A 15,022-nucleotide genomic window follows, 5' to 3' on the forward strand; every position below is an offset into this window, starting at 1 on the left:
CGTCTCGGTATCGTCCCGGAATTCCAACGGAAGGCTGAAAATTGTCCCGGTTTTTATTGCGAACCGGGACAGAGCCTGTTGTCTCGTCTCGTCTCGTCTCGGATTAAAAAAAATACCAAACGCAGGAGTCTAGTTGAAATACTTACTTGGTTAACATGAGGCGCGTCACTTTCTTGGGTATTGGTGCCCTTTTGAAATAAATTTTGTTGCAGCGATTAGGTTTAAAAGGTATTCGGTATTAGGTTTAAGTAAAGGTATTAGGTTTAAATGTATTACCTTTTAAATTTTTAAAAGGTATTACCGATTTTTTGATAGGTATTACCTTTTAAAAAATTAGTATAGGTTGGTAGGATTTGTTCCTTTAAGATGGTTTCATTGAAGACCAGAGAATTTGTTTTATTAACAATTTTCTCAACAGTTTATTTAAATATATCGAACAATAATTTTCGGTTGCACTGGTAAGTCGAATATCAGGGTGCCGATGGACATTTTTATTTCGTTAACAACGTTCTGAATGTATCAGTAATTCATTATCAAGTTACAAAATGCACTGAGTAATGAAATTTGGATCGACCTAAGTAAAAAATCATGTAAATAGGATGCTACTCAAAAATCCGTCTTTGTTTGTAAATAATTGCCAAATCACGATAATATGAAAATGATATAGAATTAACGCACCAAAAATTACTCCGAAAACAGTCTCAAGGTTCTGACAAATCCAGTAGTTTGAAGGTTGATGGCTGGGGTCCTATCCTTAATGATGAGGGCCTCAGCTATCATGAGTCGGTTGGCGTCGGGGCATCTCATGACGACGCTGGTGCATTCTTCCACCGTACGAGTGATGGTCTCGTTGTGGGCCTCCATCAGGTGGTTCTTTGGTCCACCAGACTGAAGGTGGTACGTGAGACGTCGGCTTAATGTCGTAGTTGTGAGCCTAATGTAAGGGACAATAAGCTTATTTCCGGATTAACTGAAATTTGAGTTTAACTTTCAAATATAGCCATGTACTTCAGTTCTGAAAATCATTAACAAATACACTGTATTTAAGAAGGAGGCTCGCTCCCAGAGAGAGGCAGGGTTCAGAAGGAGGCTTGCTGCCAGAGAGAAGCAGGGTTCAGAAGGAGGCTCGCTCCCAGAGAAAGGCAGGGTTCAGAAGGAGGCTTGCTCCCAGAGAGAGGCAGGGTTCAGAAGGAGGCTTGCTCCCAGAGAGAGGCAGGGTTCAGAAGGAGGCTTGCTGCCAGAGAGAGGCAGGGTTCAGAAGTAGGCTCTCTGCCAGAGAGAGGCAGGGTTCAGAAGGAGGCTCTCTGCCAGAGAGAGGCGAGGTTCAGAAGGAGGCTTGCTGCCAGAGAGAGGCTCGCGGCTGGAATCTCATTCAATTATCGGAATGGCTTTACGTGGAATGTCTTCCCGTCATTCCGTGTGGAAGACTTTGGTCCGTTAAATAGTCTTGCGACACGTCCAGAATTTTTACGGTTCTCAAAATTCTCTTCAGTAAAACGAGCGAGCACCTTGATAACAAATATACCGACTTTCTAGTGAAAGCTAGCATTTGAAAAATATAATGAGTGTTATGGGTTGGGTCAACTAGACTCATGTAGATTCTCACAATTTTAACTCACCATGAAACCAATTTGAAAATTTATGAAAAGTTACGAAAAAATAATCATGCATTGAGCACCTGAATGACTGAGAGCAGAACGGCGTCAAGCAACTCTTTTTGTGATATTCTGTGATATATCCATAGAAAGTCTCACGGATCTAACAAAATTATCTTGTCTTGTGATGAATCCATGAATACTATAAAGCTTTTTTCAAAATTAATTCCTCAATCGAGTTTTTTTAGTCGACGAACATTCGCTGCAAGTTTTACATGGGACGCTCGCACAGGAAAAATCAACATAGAAATTAATATCTGTGAAAAGTCGTTGTCACTTTGTTTTTAACTAAGAATTATTGATTCTGAAAAAAAACTATCTATTATATATTATCAATTATTCATTATTGTTATCAAGGCGATACAAAAGTCTATAATTTGGTTTCATAAGTGCCTTATTGATTGTAACAAAAGCTGTTGCTCTCCATAGAGTATAGAACACGAAACAGAATATAAGTTCTACTTTCAAATTTCAAATTTTCAAAACAAAGTTTAACGTTCAAATTTCAAGTTCAAAGGTTAGAGATCAAATTCAAAGATGAAATGTCCAGTTTAACTTTCAAATCTAAATTTCAACGCAATGATTTCAAGTTCAAAATTTCAATTTCAACTTCAATTTCAGGTTAAAAAAAATATCAATAAATTAATATTATTAAATATAATAATATCATTAAATTTGAAGAATTTCTTCTTAGTACGCTTTTGAAGCAGCGTTCATTACACAAGTATAATGAGTACGTTCATTACACAAGTATAATGAGTACGTTCATTACACAAGTATAATGAGTACGTTCATTATACAAGTATAATGAGTACGTTCATTATACAAGTATAATGAGTACGTTCATTATACAAGTATAATGAGTACATTAAGTATACAAGTATAATGAGTACGTTCATTATACAAGGCTACAGTATTCATTCCCCAGTATTTGCATGAGACGCAGAACGCCTCGCATCAGTGTAGCCTCGAGCGCTTTGAACGTGTGCAGAGAAATGACTTATTAAATGTGTAAAATAATGCAGTGGTTTGAAGGACGACTACATATGTCTTGCCCCAAGACATTTTAAATAGACAATATGTCTATTTTTTATCATGTTCCTAATATTAAATTGGTTATTATATTATAGCATTTATTTATGATGTAAGTTGTGTTTTTTAAACCAGTTTTAAACTTAGCTTGCTAATTTTTAGTATATATATTTCGTTTAATCTCATGACTGGCCATATATTGTTTTTATTAGTTTCAGTTGATAATTGTGTTTTAGGTTATTAGATTCTTAGTCAGCCTAATATATTCCTGTGAAGACCAGAAGCAATCATCTACTTTCGTTAGAAACGTTTATTTTCGCGTTCGTTAGCTTGTTTTTAGTTTCGCTGTTGGAAAGGGAATAAATAACACATAATAATTACCTAATATCTCTCAAATTTATGGATGTAAAAACTTTGCCTAAATAACTTTTGATTACCTTTTGATCACCTGAGAATGCATTTAAGGTCTAGAGTTCCCGACAACCAGGACTGCAGCAAAATATATTGTGCACTCGCTTATTAGGCTCGGAAATGAACCTGATTCACGTCCGACTGACTACAGGCCTCCCTGAATCTATTATGGAGAATAAATGTAAATCGAGCGGCAGATTGTAATTCAGCTGGCGGCAATGGCGCTGAAATTTTGCATCTAGCGCTGAGCATCAAGCAATTTCTAGTCCGGAGTCTAGTTTTGAAACGGAATTTGTTGCAACGAATCGATTTAGACTGAAGATAGTCTCATGGTTGAATTAATACTGTATTAATTCAACCATGGATAGGTTATAGTGGCGTACTGCAGGGTTATGTAAATTTTGTTGAAAGAGAAAAATCTTGAAACGATTAAGGCCTGAAAGCAAAGATTTACAAAAAGGATAAAAAAAACGTAAATCGGTTTCTCATTCAGATTTTTGAATATTGCGAACTAAACATAGAGTATACTCTGAGATTACTATATGAACGAGATTCATGAAACTAGGAATATGTGCACAGTAAATAAGATACTTCAGTCCTTCAATTACGATCATACCCAAATTTCTTTAAGAACTCCATTGTTACGATAATGATAACCTCTTAACACAATAATATTTTTTATTTCCGGGCATTTGAGTTGAAAGAAAATGTTTCCCTGGACGAATTTCACGTGAAGGTCTGATGTGGATCATGAAACATATATTAGAGCCTCCTGACATTTTGTGCAAGTTGAACCTATCCACGATTCGCTAAAACAAAAATGCATGAATTACCATGTGAAGTGTTCAAGCAAACTTTACATCATTTGTTTTTTTATCACGTTTCATGAATTAACTGGGTGACGGTTCACGTAGCCTTCGCTTGGTTGACATGCGCTCTATGATAATGATTAAACGATGTTTTTACGATTTGCTAATTTAGTGGCAGTTTTTTTTAATCATTGATAACAAATGCTCCAGATAAAATTTTCAAAAGTTATTTTATTCCTTTCGAGAATAGGTATGTACTAGTTCAACCATGAGGTATGTATCCCGAAGTTGACTCTGGACAGCTGCCGGCGGAGCCGCGGACAGCTTTGGCTTCAGTGCGCATCCAGCTCTCAACGTGGGTGGTTGACATTCGCTTTCGTTAGCACCATCACGGCATCAGCTGACTGATGTTCAATCTTTCAGATTGCTGTTTTTCATGAAACGAAGACAACAAATGTTTCTTTACTGTAAATTCGATCAATTTTTGTTGTAAACAAAAGTTACTCCTAGTGCTATTTTCATTCTGATGTAGAATGGAAACGTGTGTTTTGAACTGTTTCTTGCCTAGTCCCGAGACTATGTGCCCCAATGGAAGATTAATGTTGGTCCCAAATAAAAGTCTCCTCGCTCACGTAAGCTCGCTATGTTGCTCCTGATGAATCATGCGTTCAGCAACGGCTCATATAATCAAGCAAAATTCTGGGCGGGCAACTCTTGAGTAGTTTATGTGTCATGACATACCTAGTTTTTAAAATACCTACCTCGTTTATTTGCGATTTTTCGAGAGGTCTAAAAACGGTATATTCAATTACTGGATTACATTAGGCGAATTACAGTGGACTATAATATTCTGATTCATACCTAAAATATGCCAAATGAGTTTCTGTCGTAACTTTTTTCAGGTTTACTGCAGCACTTGTTTTGCCAAGCCATTTTTTATACTTGAGCAAATACAGTTATCACTTTTAACGCGTCCGACTTGTGCTTCCTTGTTCCGTTCTTCGTCCAGTGAAACTGTGCATATTTCTGTATTGATTCCCTTATGCAGCTTTTAAGTGGGAAAAATCACATAGATTAAAATTTTGATTGAAATTGATGCATCCGAACAATCAGAGCTGATCAAAGTCTAGTGTGTGGTCGGGTTATCAAAAAGTAGATTTTGCGATAAGAAAAATCGAACTCTTGCACGTAGAATTTTTCTTCAATCTGCTTCATGAGCGCTACAACGACGGCGATGCGACCTTCTTTTTCAAGGTAAGCTAGACCCTAAGTATTTCACATTAGGTTTCATTAAGAAACTACTGTTAAAGACTTCTTTCTGATGTACCTTATAGTTGGTGAATAATGCTATTGGTAACGCTGAAATTATAACAATGTAACATCGTAATTAATGACCCGAGCGATGGTATTGCAACTCTAATAGTACTAAATTTGGCCAAAATGTCCAATTAAGGCGAATCAAATTACTATCTAAATTGTTTCTGCAGTTAGGTTTTTAAATATTCTAAAACTGTTGGTTCATTTTATCTGCAGCTGATAAACTGGAACAATCGAATTACAAGTTTGAATGCGTCCTGAATATGAACTAACATTCCTAGAGTTCCACTCAGCCGGACGGTGGTTAGTGCATCCACCGGCAACGCATTTCAGTTGTTGACTAGTGTTTGAAGAGCTGTGAGTTTACATCGGCTAGGTTTACTAGTATCGAAACCTGCTATGTGTCACTAGCTGGGACAGTCCGGGGAGTAATTCGATATCGCTACAGGTTGCGGTTATTAGCAGCCTAATTCTAATAACAGTCTAATGATGTAATAACAGTATTAGTACGGTACTAGTCTAATGCTTCCCGTTGCAGACTCGAAACCGCATTTTCTTGACTGGTATTAGTTAAATAGAAATTTTGTGCAAAACTTGGGCCACGCAGATAAAGACGCAATCGAAAGTTCAAATACCAATACGTACGAGTATATAACTAAAGAACTGTCCTAGCACAGTACTACGGAACCAACCAAGTACTGTAGTAAAGAACTAACCTACTCATACATACTCGTTAAGCACTGTCTTGGTGTGCTATACGAAGGCTCTATACTAGTCACTAGTGTACTAGGTGAGTATGGTACTGTTCAATTGGACGGCTTTATCCTAGTGTGCCACAAAGGTTCTATACCACTGTAATAGCACGGTTCTGTCCTAGTCGACGCTCCAGTACTAATCTCAAAGCTACAGCATGCGCGACGTCGGCCGGTCTCACGGCAGCTCGGTCGCTTGTCGATCTCGCCACCAGACCGGAGCCTGTGAAGAGCAATATTAGGGCCGCTGGCCCGACCAAATGCTAGCGTGTCAAAGAAAATATTACTATCTTCATAATAGATCATCTCTGTATGAATACTACCATCTCTGTACCGATACTGCCATCTCTGTACCGATACTACCATCTATGTTTATCGAAATTCTCAGTATTCGTATTGCTGGACGTTGTCTCTGAGAAGTTGAGAACAGCTCTCAGAGCGGCATCATGGATCCCGCCTGCTATTGGGCGTCTATCACTGCTCGAGTTACATATTTAATTGACTGTCATGGTAATGAGCTAACTAGAAAATCGTGCCATGTTGCATGATTACTTGTAACGAGCACATAATGATCAATACTGCAAAAGTTCAGTGAATGACCGAACAATCTGCATTTACAGAATTCCAACCAGTGCAAGTTAAATGAACGAGCGCGCATTTATTTCTTGAGTGGTTTCGATCTAGGAGAGTAAGATATTACTGGATTGTAGTCGTGTGTTTCGAGTTGAGTTTTTTTATAACTGTACTTGAAGGAATTGTATTATTGCACAAGATACGTAGGTACTGATAGAGATAATAAAAATCTAACTGGACATAAAAAGGTAATATTTGTTTGTAAGAAATAGAGTAATGGATAAAGAGAAAAAGGGTAATAGTGTGTAAGAAATTGTAGTTAGAAATAGATTGGCATCGAGGCATCGAATTTGATATTAGATTTACTATATGTTGTGGACAATTATTCAACGCACATTCTATACAGAAAAAATAATGAAATTTCCTATAATCCTACTCCTGTTGCGTACACGCTCATCGAGATACCGAATCTGTTCATCTTAATTCGTGGGCAGTGATGGTTCCTATTGGCAAATTAATATGTACTACTTTAATGCGAGATACTTTTTATTAGATAATATTTTGTTAATACTGTATTTGGACGGTGGCCAATAATATTTTTATCCGTGCGGTCATATTTTCCGGTCAATGAAACTCAATCAACACTGACCATAGGTGTCAACCTCATCATGCTTGGCCATTCGCGTCATCACAGTTGTGCCTGACTATTCGTGTCTTCACCATTCGTGCCATCACCATTCGTGTCATCACCATTCGTGCCATCACCATTCGTGTCATCACCATTCGTGTCATCACCATTCGTGTCATCACCAATCGTGTCATCACATTAAGTTGTGCTCATATTCTTCCCATCAATTTCCTTCTGTATTTCTCATTAATTTTCAAAACTGCCTACATAAGAACCTGAATTTACGAACATCTTAAAGTTGATGATATCTTAAGTGTATCATAATCACTTAAGTTCATTTTGTTTTACTAACTTTGATAAACTTTTAATTCGAAAGTTTAGAACACTCATTATCTCGGCTCTAAAATTCTAATTTATACATCTTAATTCTTTCAATGTTTTTATTTTGAGAGGGGAGTTATTATATGGAATCATTCTACTTAAGCCGAGGGCTACAAAGACGAGCCCTCAAGAACTAATATGCAATTGACTCAATATCTGCTAAGTATAACAGCTGATATGAAGGTGCCTTCGATGAGAACGTGTGTTAAAGCGTCGATGCTTGCACGCGCGTGGGACTGTATAAATGTTGCGTCACATGACCCAATTGAAGCGACAAATTTTGGCTTCCGATGTATCGCCTCTGGCATTAGTTCAGTTCCAGCACCGTTATATCCGCATAGCTAACATCACTTCAGTGTCCAGCACCGAGAATCCCAAACATCACTTCACTTTCCAGTCCCATGACTAGCGTCAGTCACCACTTCCCTTCCGGCACAAAGACCTGTCGCCCTGACGTTACTGCGTCCAGTTGCAGGCACTAGAGGCACCACTGCGTCCAGTTGCCGGCTCTCGAGGCACCACCGCGTCCAGTTGCAGGCGCTAGAGGCACCACCGCGTCCAGTTGCAGGCGCTCGAGGCACCACCGCGTCCAGTTGCAGGCGCTCGAGGCACCACCGCGTCCAGTTGCAGGCGCTAGAGACACCACTGCGTCCAGTTGCAGGCGCTCGAGGCACCACCTCGTCCAGTTGCCGGCGCTAGAGGCACCACTGCGTCCAGTTGCAGGCGCTAGAGGCACCACTGCGTCCAGTTGCAGGCGCTAGAGACACCACTGCGTCCAGTTGCAGGCGCTCGAGGCACCACCTCGTCCAGTTGCAGGTGCTCGAGGCACCACCGCGTCCAGTTGCCGGCGCTCGCGAAGCTTCTTGAAGAACCTGAAGCTTCCCTGGCTCATGAAAATTCTTGGCCGTTGCATCAGCGCGGCTGCGCTCACTCGCCGGCTGCTGGAAGATGAGCGTCTCTCGCACCGCCCTCTAACTTCTCTGATTAAAACTTGGAAAATTACCATCCAGGTCAGGAAATTTAGGGTAAACTTCATTAGACTTTCATCAATTTGTGGCGAGCTGGCGAGCGCGGTCGCATCTGCAGCTTTCTGCAACTCTTAAAATTTTGATGTACGTTGCCGTAGTGTGTAGCCGTGACATGGTCATGGCTGAGTCAAGGCAGATTCACGGACGAGTCATTTCTGAGGTGTAAAAGGAGTTACCGCGAACTGGTATTGAAATTCGTTAAATGTGATGATAGTTAAGCAATCGTTCATGTTTAGGCTACTTGTACGCTCCTGGGTCGTTCCAGTGTCGTATTTTACGTTCCAATTTGTAGAAATACCTAAAACATTCTAATTATTCATCTCAAATTTTACTAGAATCTTGCTTTAATTAAAACCTGTCCCTCAATTTAGTAGCTCACTTACCTGACTCAGTTACCTGGGGCCATACTTTCAAAACTCGCTAAGTGAACGTAAGTACTTACGCTCTAATTTCTTGTCTATGATTGGCGGATTTTGCTTGAAAGGCCGTCAATGATTGCCTGCTGAACTTACGATCTCTTAACTTTTTTTGAACGTATAGGCCCTGGTCTGTTGTCTAAATCATAATGTTTGTCCGAAGATTCTTGCAAAATGAATGCGAATTCAACGCACACTTATGAGTTATGAGTAATTCATCATTTTCCCACCTGACCCACAACTTACTGGATCTTTTGAAACCAACCTAATGACAAAGACCTGGTCAACGAAGCTTTCTTTTCACCGCGAATGCCTACAAGAAGTCGCAAGAATTCCCAGCAGCAGCGATAGGCGCGCTATGATTTCCGCCGCGCTTTATCGTGTCTGAGGCAATAAAGTGCGTGCAGTGATAATATAGAAAGTAAAAAGTATTTATAATAAAGGACCTCTTGGACCCTCGCGTGCAGAACATCACTCCATTGCCCGAGGTGATTATTGTGCTTCTATAAAACTAGTTCATTGGCCAGTAATTATTGCACTGTTTCTTGTGAGGCTCCACACAATATCAAGTCTTTACAGTCTAGGCTTGGGTGAAGTCAGATCTAAGCTTTCCTTTGTGGACTTGATTGCCAAGTTCTTTCTTGTGGGCATTTAAGTCGGTTAATTAGAAGTGTGTTAATCATTTCACCGGGCATTCGTTCAATTGTGTGTAATTACTGGTCATTTGAAGGTTGTTACTCGTATTATCTGTACTCCTTTTTAAAGATTCTTGATACTCTAAAAACTTTTGTAATATATAATGTCTTTGTTTAAGCTTTTGCTGGGTCATAAGTTTGCGACGAATCTCCACCGAATGATAAATTCTTTTGATTGACGATAGTTATTTTAAAAACAAATTTCGATTCTTGCTACAAAAAAATTCTTCTGATCCTTGTAGTCTACACAACTAAATATTGAAAATTTTATGGTTCCAATTTCATAAAGTTGCAGTGAAGGTAGATGCTATTTTTTTCCTTTGACGCTGAAACTTTTTAATTATGCATAGAATTCTTAGAATTAATTTTCATTAGTTTAATTTATTCGTTTACACTATTAAACAAAATTCCGTTACCTTGACACGAAAAAATGTCCTTAACTATTTTGAATTTGTAACAATCTGCAACAATCTACAAAACAATTTTCCCTGCATTGAAACCACAAATTTAAATACTTGTTTTAATTTTTAGTTGAATTACAATTCGAAATGAAGTAGATAATGGCTTTTCTTAGTATTTAAATAAAATTACATAACTTCAGCCCACAATAATCTTGCTTAGATGACTTAATATAGGTTAAGTGTTCGTTTTTCTTCAAGATTTAATCACTTCTAAAGAATTGGTTATTGACAAGATTGGAGGCCGCTAAACTAACTGAAGTGCCTCAAGTTAATCGACCTCAACGCACAATAATTTTGCTAAGATGGCTGTAAACATAGCTGATAAGAAACTCAATAGGTTTTGTTGGCATGGCTTCTATTACTATACGATATCTATTATTGTGCTAAGCTTTTCCCGATAACCCCGACCGATTTTATTTGTGGTCACCCACAGCGTTATCGGAAAGCTTTCCATCTCAGACTGAGCGAGCACCGGCCGGTCAATGTCTGCTTTATAGCGCCGAGTTGAACAGATTTCTATTCTATGTACCAGGACTCGGCCATACCGTCCAATGCAGATGTTTGTTGAGCTTTCCATGGAGCAGTTCTGGTCCTTCAAACACTCGCGAATGCTTTATGCCAGGCTATGACGTGTTGAACTCAGAGAAATATGCGAGACTTTGTCCATATTGTGATGAGGTCTTGGTTATTCTGATCCAGTTGGTCCTGGTAAAAGGAGGAATCAGTGCTACCTCTGCTCTTTGCACGGTCTATGGGTAATGAACTACGTATGTTACGATTTGTATGACTATAATATACGAATAAATCATTTTTCTGAATGTGCAGTGCTCGAGGGAATGTGTAGTATATCATCCAGTGCTGTGGCATATTGTACAGTGACGTTTGCTGTTATATTCACTTTTTTTCTAATGCCTCTCTAAGCATGTTATCATATATGATGGTTTAATGATAAGAGCTTCATCTAGACAAATGATCGATTCGTTGTGTTGAAGGAAGCTATTCTTTATTCTTCTGATCACGTACTGGTCTCTACCATTGATCCAACATTGCTCCTAGCACCATGACTACTTTCATCCTATTTTTCTTGGACCAGTTATGGACCCAAATAATTGTGTCACGATTTTTGCATGCTATATCATTATTAAAGGCTTATGAAATTTTTACAACGAGCTGAATTTGAAACAAGAACCTGTGTAGTGAAAGAAACTAGTTGAGCGTAGAAATTCTAGCCGCTGCTGCGTAAAATCTGAACCTGCTTCCATGCAACTGAACTCTCTCTTGGTTTAAAGCCACGATCAGCTGCCCCATCACTTGACCCCATCACTTGACCCCATCACTTGACCCCATCACTTGACCCCATCACTTGACCCCATCACTTGACACCATCACTTGACACCATCACTTGACACGATCTATTGACGCGATCGTTGAATTGACGCGACAACACAATTATGAATTGACTTTACGTTGAATTGAATATTTTTCGACTTCGACTTAACAGACTAGTTAGCTGCTCATAAAGATCAGTCCGCACGAAGAGATGAAAGTTGCTTGGCTCTTGCGACTCGGCGACCTGTTTACACAACAGCAGGCATCTAACAGAAACACAGCGATTTCCTTCGCCTGCCCCCGTTTTTTCACGCGCGTGATGCGATACCGTTTGTTTGAATATCCGTAGACTTCTCACGTTTGTTATTCATTAAAGTTCATATGTATTTATAATTGCTGATTCGTCTCACTGACTGACATGCATGGTCAGATATTCTGCATCTAACAACTCAAGAGGACACTACAGTTAATAGCACAATTTCAACTCACTACCCAGAATGCAATGATTTTTTTTGTAAATTCCTAATGCCGTACTCAGTATAGTGCTTCCTTAATTAGAGATTTTCCGTATTTTATTCGATGATAGTGTATCCAACCAGTCAAACATTCATTAAACCCCCAAAGCAAGCCGGAATTTATCCCATTTTTTCCGCTATGAACGGGAAGTTTATGCAAGTTTCAAAATTTTGTTTGATTTGTTAGTATTTTGACGCTTTGACTTGCAAATATCACTATTGCAGTAACTAATGTCTTGTTATAGGTAACCTTCTGTTTAGTTACATTTTTATCTTCTGCAATATGTTTACCCAGGATAATTTTGGTTTCAAGGATAGGTGACTTCTGGGTAGCAAAACTTATGTTTAGTTTATCTTATGTCATTCTACATGCTACAACAAAACATGTCTTCCCATCTGACGCGTTGGTAGCTGTTCAATAAAAAACAGTACAACCTGTGATATGTACCTCTAATGTATATACAAAGTACCACTCTGATTTATGTTGCATGAGTAACGTAAGGACACGTTTCATTCATTATTCTGATGAGTAAATGCAAGTTTCTTGTTTTAAGAGTATATCATATAAGCACGAAGTGATAGGTACAGTACGGTAGGTACGGGTAAAGCTTCTATACCGTCAGGCCGACGTTGTAAGTAAAGTGCTATGCAACTACATAACCGCACCTTGCTGCCAGCTACCTTCCATGATAGCTGGCAGCAAGGCCATACCCTGCCATACCCCTACCCCTACCCTCCTACCCATGATGTATGTTTCTCATGAGGCGTAAACTGACAACGAGGTGAACACTTCGAAAACGCATCCTCAGAGTTTATTATGCAAGGGAAATGCAACCTCAGGTTTATTATGCAGAGGAAACGTAACCTCAGAGTTTATTATGCAAGGGAAACTCAACCTCAGGTTTATTATGCAAGGGAAACTCAACCTCAGGTTTATTATGCAGAGGAAACTCAACCTCAGGTTTATTATGCAGAGGAAACTCAACCTCAGAGTTTATTATGCAAGGGAAACTCAACCTCAGGTTTATTATGCAGAGGAAACTCAACCTCAGCCTCTGAGCTCAACACTCAACTGTGATCCAGCGAGCGTCCATCATTAAGAACATGCGGTATAAGGGACGCACTTCTCATACTAAGCCATTTGTTAAAATGGACAGTATACATCGCGTTGTTCAGATTGTTCGGATACTCTTGATTGATTTATGGCATGATTATACAGTCAAGCTTTTTAAATCAAACAAACTACGCATTTTTATTCTAATCAATGTTATTTAATACCCAATCAATCATTATTGAAAATAAATATAGTACGTTTTTGGATTATATAAGGTCGCTGAAGTACGATATCAGTGGATTATGTGTACGCTCATCTCTGTTGCCTGAACAATCAGACCCTATATAAGGTCAGGTTCACTCCATACTGCCAGCCTCATGCCAGGCATATGCCAGTCACGGTCCAGTCCAATATTATTTAATGAAATTCCAGTAATGGTGTGAATGCAGAAGCATTCACACCATGGGCATGGCAGGCGTCTGCACTGCTGGTGTGAATGACAGTAAATTTAGGAAAATGCAATCGTGCAAATTATATGCTAACCGCTGAATTTCCTTGATATACTGCATATTCTTCTAGCGATAGTAATATGCGTTTAAAAAGTGCTTTTACAGACCAGACTTCTAAAGAGACCTGTGTCTCCGATTTCACATGTGTACAAACTAATTTCTTATTTTATTTTTAAATTTATTATTTTCATACTACGTACCTATCGTGTTTACCCACCCTAATGCTATCGGCACGCTGGACCATATGTATATTGACTCGTGGCGTCTCAACTGCCGAGAATTAGCTTTATAATACGGATCACAGCTCAGTATAATCAACAGATTTCCTTCTTTTGACTATTTAAAAAGCACAATTTATAGATTATTGACTATCAACACAGCTGCAATTAAGCTATCATCTGACGAAATTTTTCTGCAACTGCTTGTGAAGTACTATAAGATTTCATACAAAATTCTTTTTTCATTCAAAACAGAATTAATTGATTACCAATGATTGACAACTTATTTGGTGATTCTGTCAATTGTCTCGTGCATTGTCTCCAGCTTCACGCAAATGTACAAAATTACAGATCGATTGAGCAGGTAGAAGTGTATTTAAATATCGATTATAAGATTTGTAGCAGACGGACAAACAACAAAAAGTGAAGTTGAATAGAAGAGCGGCAAAAATTAGCTCAATCTCTAACCATTTTAGAATAAAAAATTTTTTCTTCAACCGAACTCAGTTCTTCTGAATTTACCTTGTAATATCGATTTCAATCGCGGAAGACACTGAAGTATATAATATATTGTGCAATGAATTAATGAATTGATCGCTGTACAGGGCGATAGGTGCGACACTTGGTTAATAGCGTCTGCAAGTTAGCTTTATTGCATCGTCCCAGTATTGCCTGCTATAGCGACCAACAAATTGCCGACACCAGCGATACGGTAGACTTCGAATGCCTTCCTTGATATGGCTGACTTGCCTGGACGTTGCCTGATTCCCTACGCCTTACCTCAATTACACAGCTTGGCATTACCAGCTAGCATAGATGTTACATTACTTGCCAAGACATTGCCTACTAGCCTAGATATTGCAACGATACGCCATGCTTGTAAAAACATTGCCTACTAGGCTAGATATTGCAAAAATATTGCATGCTTGCAAAAACATTGCCTACCGGTCTAGATATTGTAAAGGTATTGCATGCTTGCAAAAACATTGCCTACTGGTCTAGATATTGCAAAGGTATTGCATGCTTGCTAAGACACTGCTAGCCTATACTTTGTAATGATATTATATGCTTTCTAGCCGAAATATTGCCAGATAGCCGAGACATTGCATGTTAGCTAATACATCACTTGCATATCTTAACATTAGCTTCGTTTCCTGTGGACATTACCTGCTAACCTTGACATAAAAGTTGTCCATCCTAAATTCCTACAGGTTTTCTACATGCCATAACTGCCTTAAG

The 15,022-nt window shown here is 38.9% G+C and overlaps 1 protein-coding gene across 1 annotated transcript in view; it reads left to right on the forward strand.

The window, feature by feature from the left end:
* The first annotated feature begins 4,804 nt into the window (after nucleotides 1-4,804).
* The window catches only part of LOC108678155, a 79,325-nt gene continuing 69,107 nt past the window's right edge, over nucleotides 4,805-15,022 (forward strand). Inside the window, exon 1 of the mRNA XM_047885074.1 lies at nucleotides 4,805-5,161. The gene's annotated coding sequence lies outside the window, so the exon portion shown is untranslated. The remainder of the gene's footprint in view (nucleotides 5,162-15,022) is intronic.

This window comes from Hyalella azteca, unplaced genomic scaffold (assembly GCF_000764305.2).
Source record: "Hyalella azteca isolate HAZT.00-mixed unplaced genomic scaffold, Hazt_2.0.2 contig2099, whole genome shotgun sequence".
NCBI classification, from domain to species: domain Eukaryota; kingdom Metazoa; phylum Arthropoda; class Malacostraca; order Amphipoda; family Hyalellidae; genus Hyalella; species Hyalella azteca.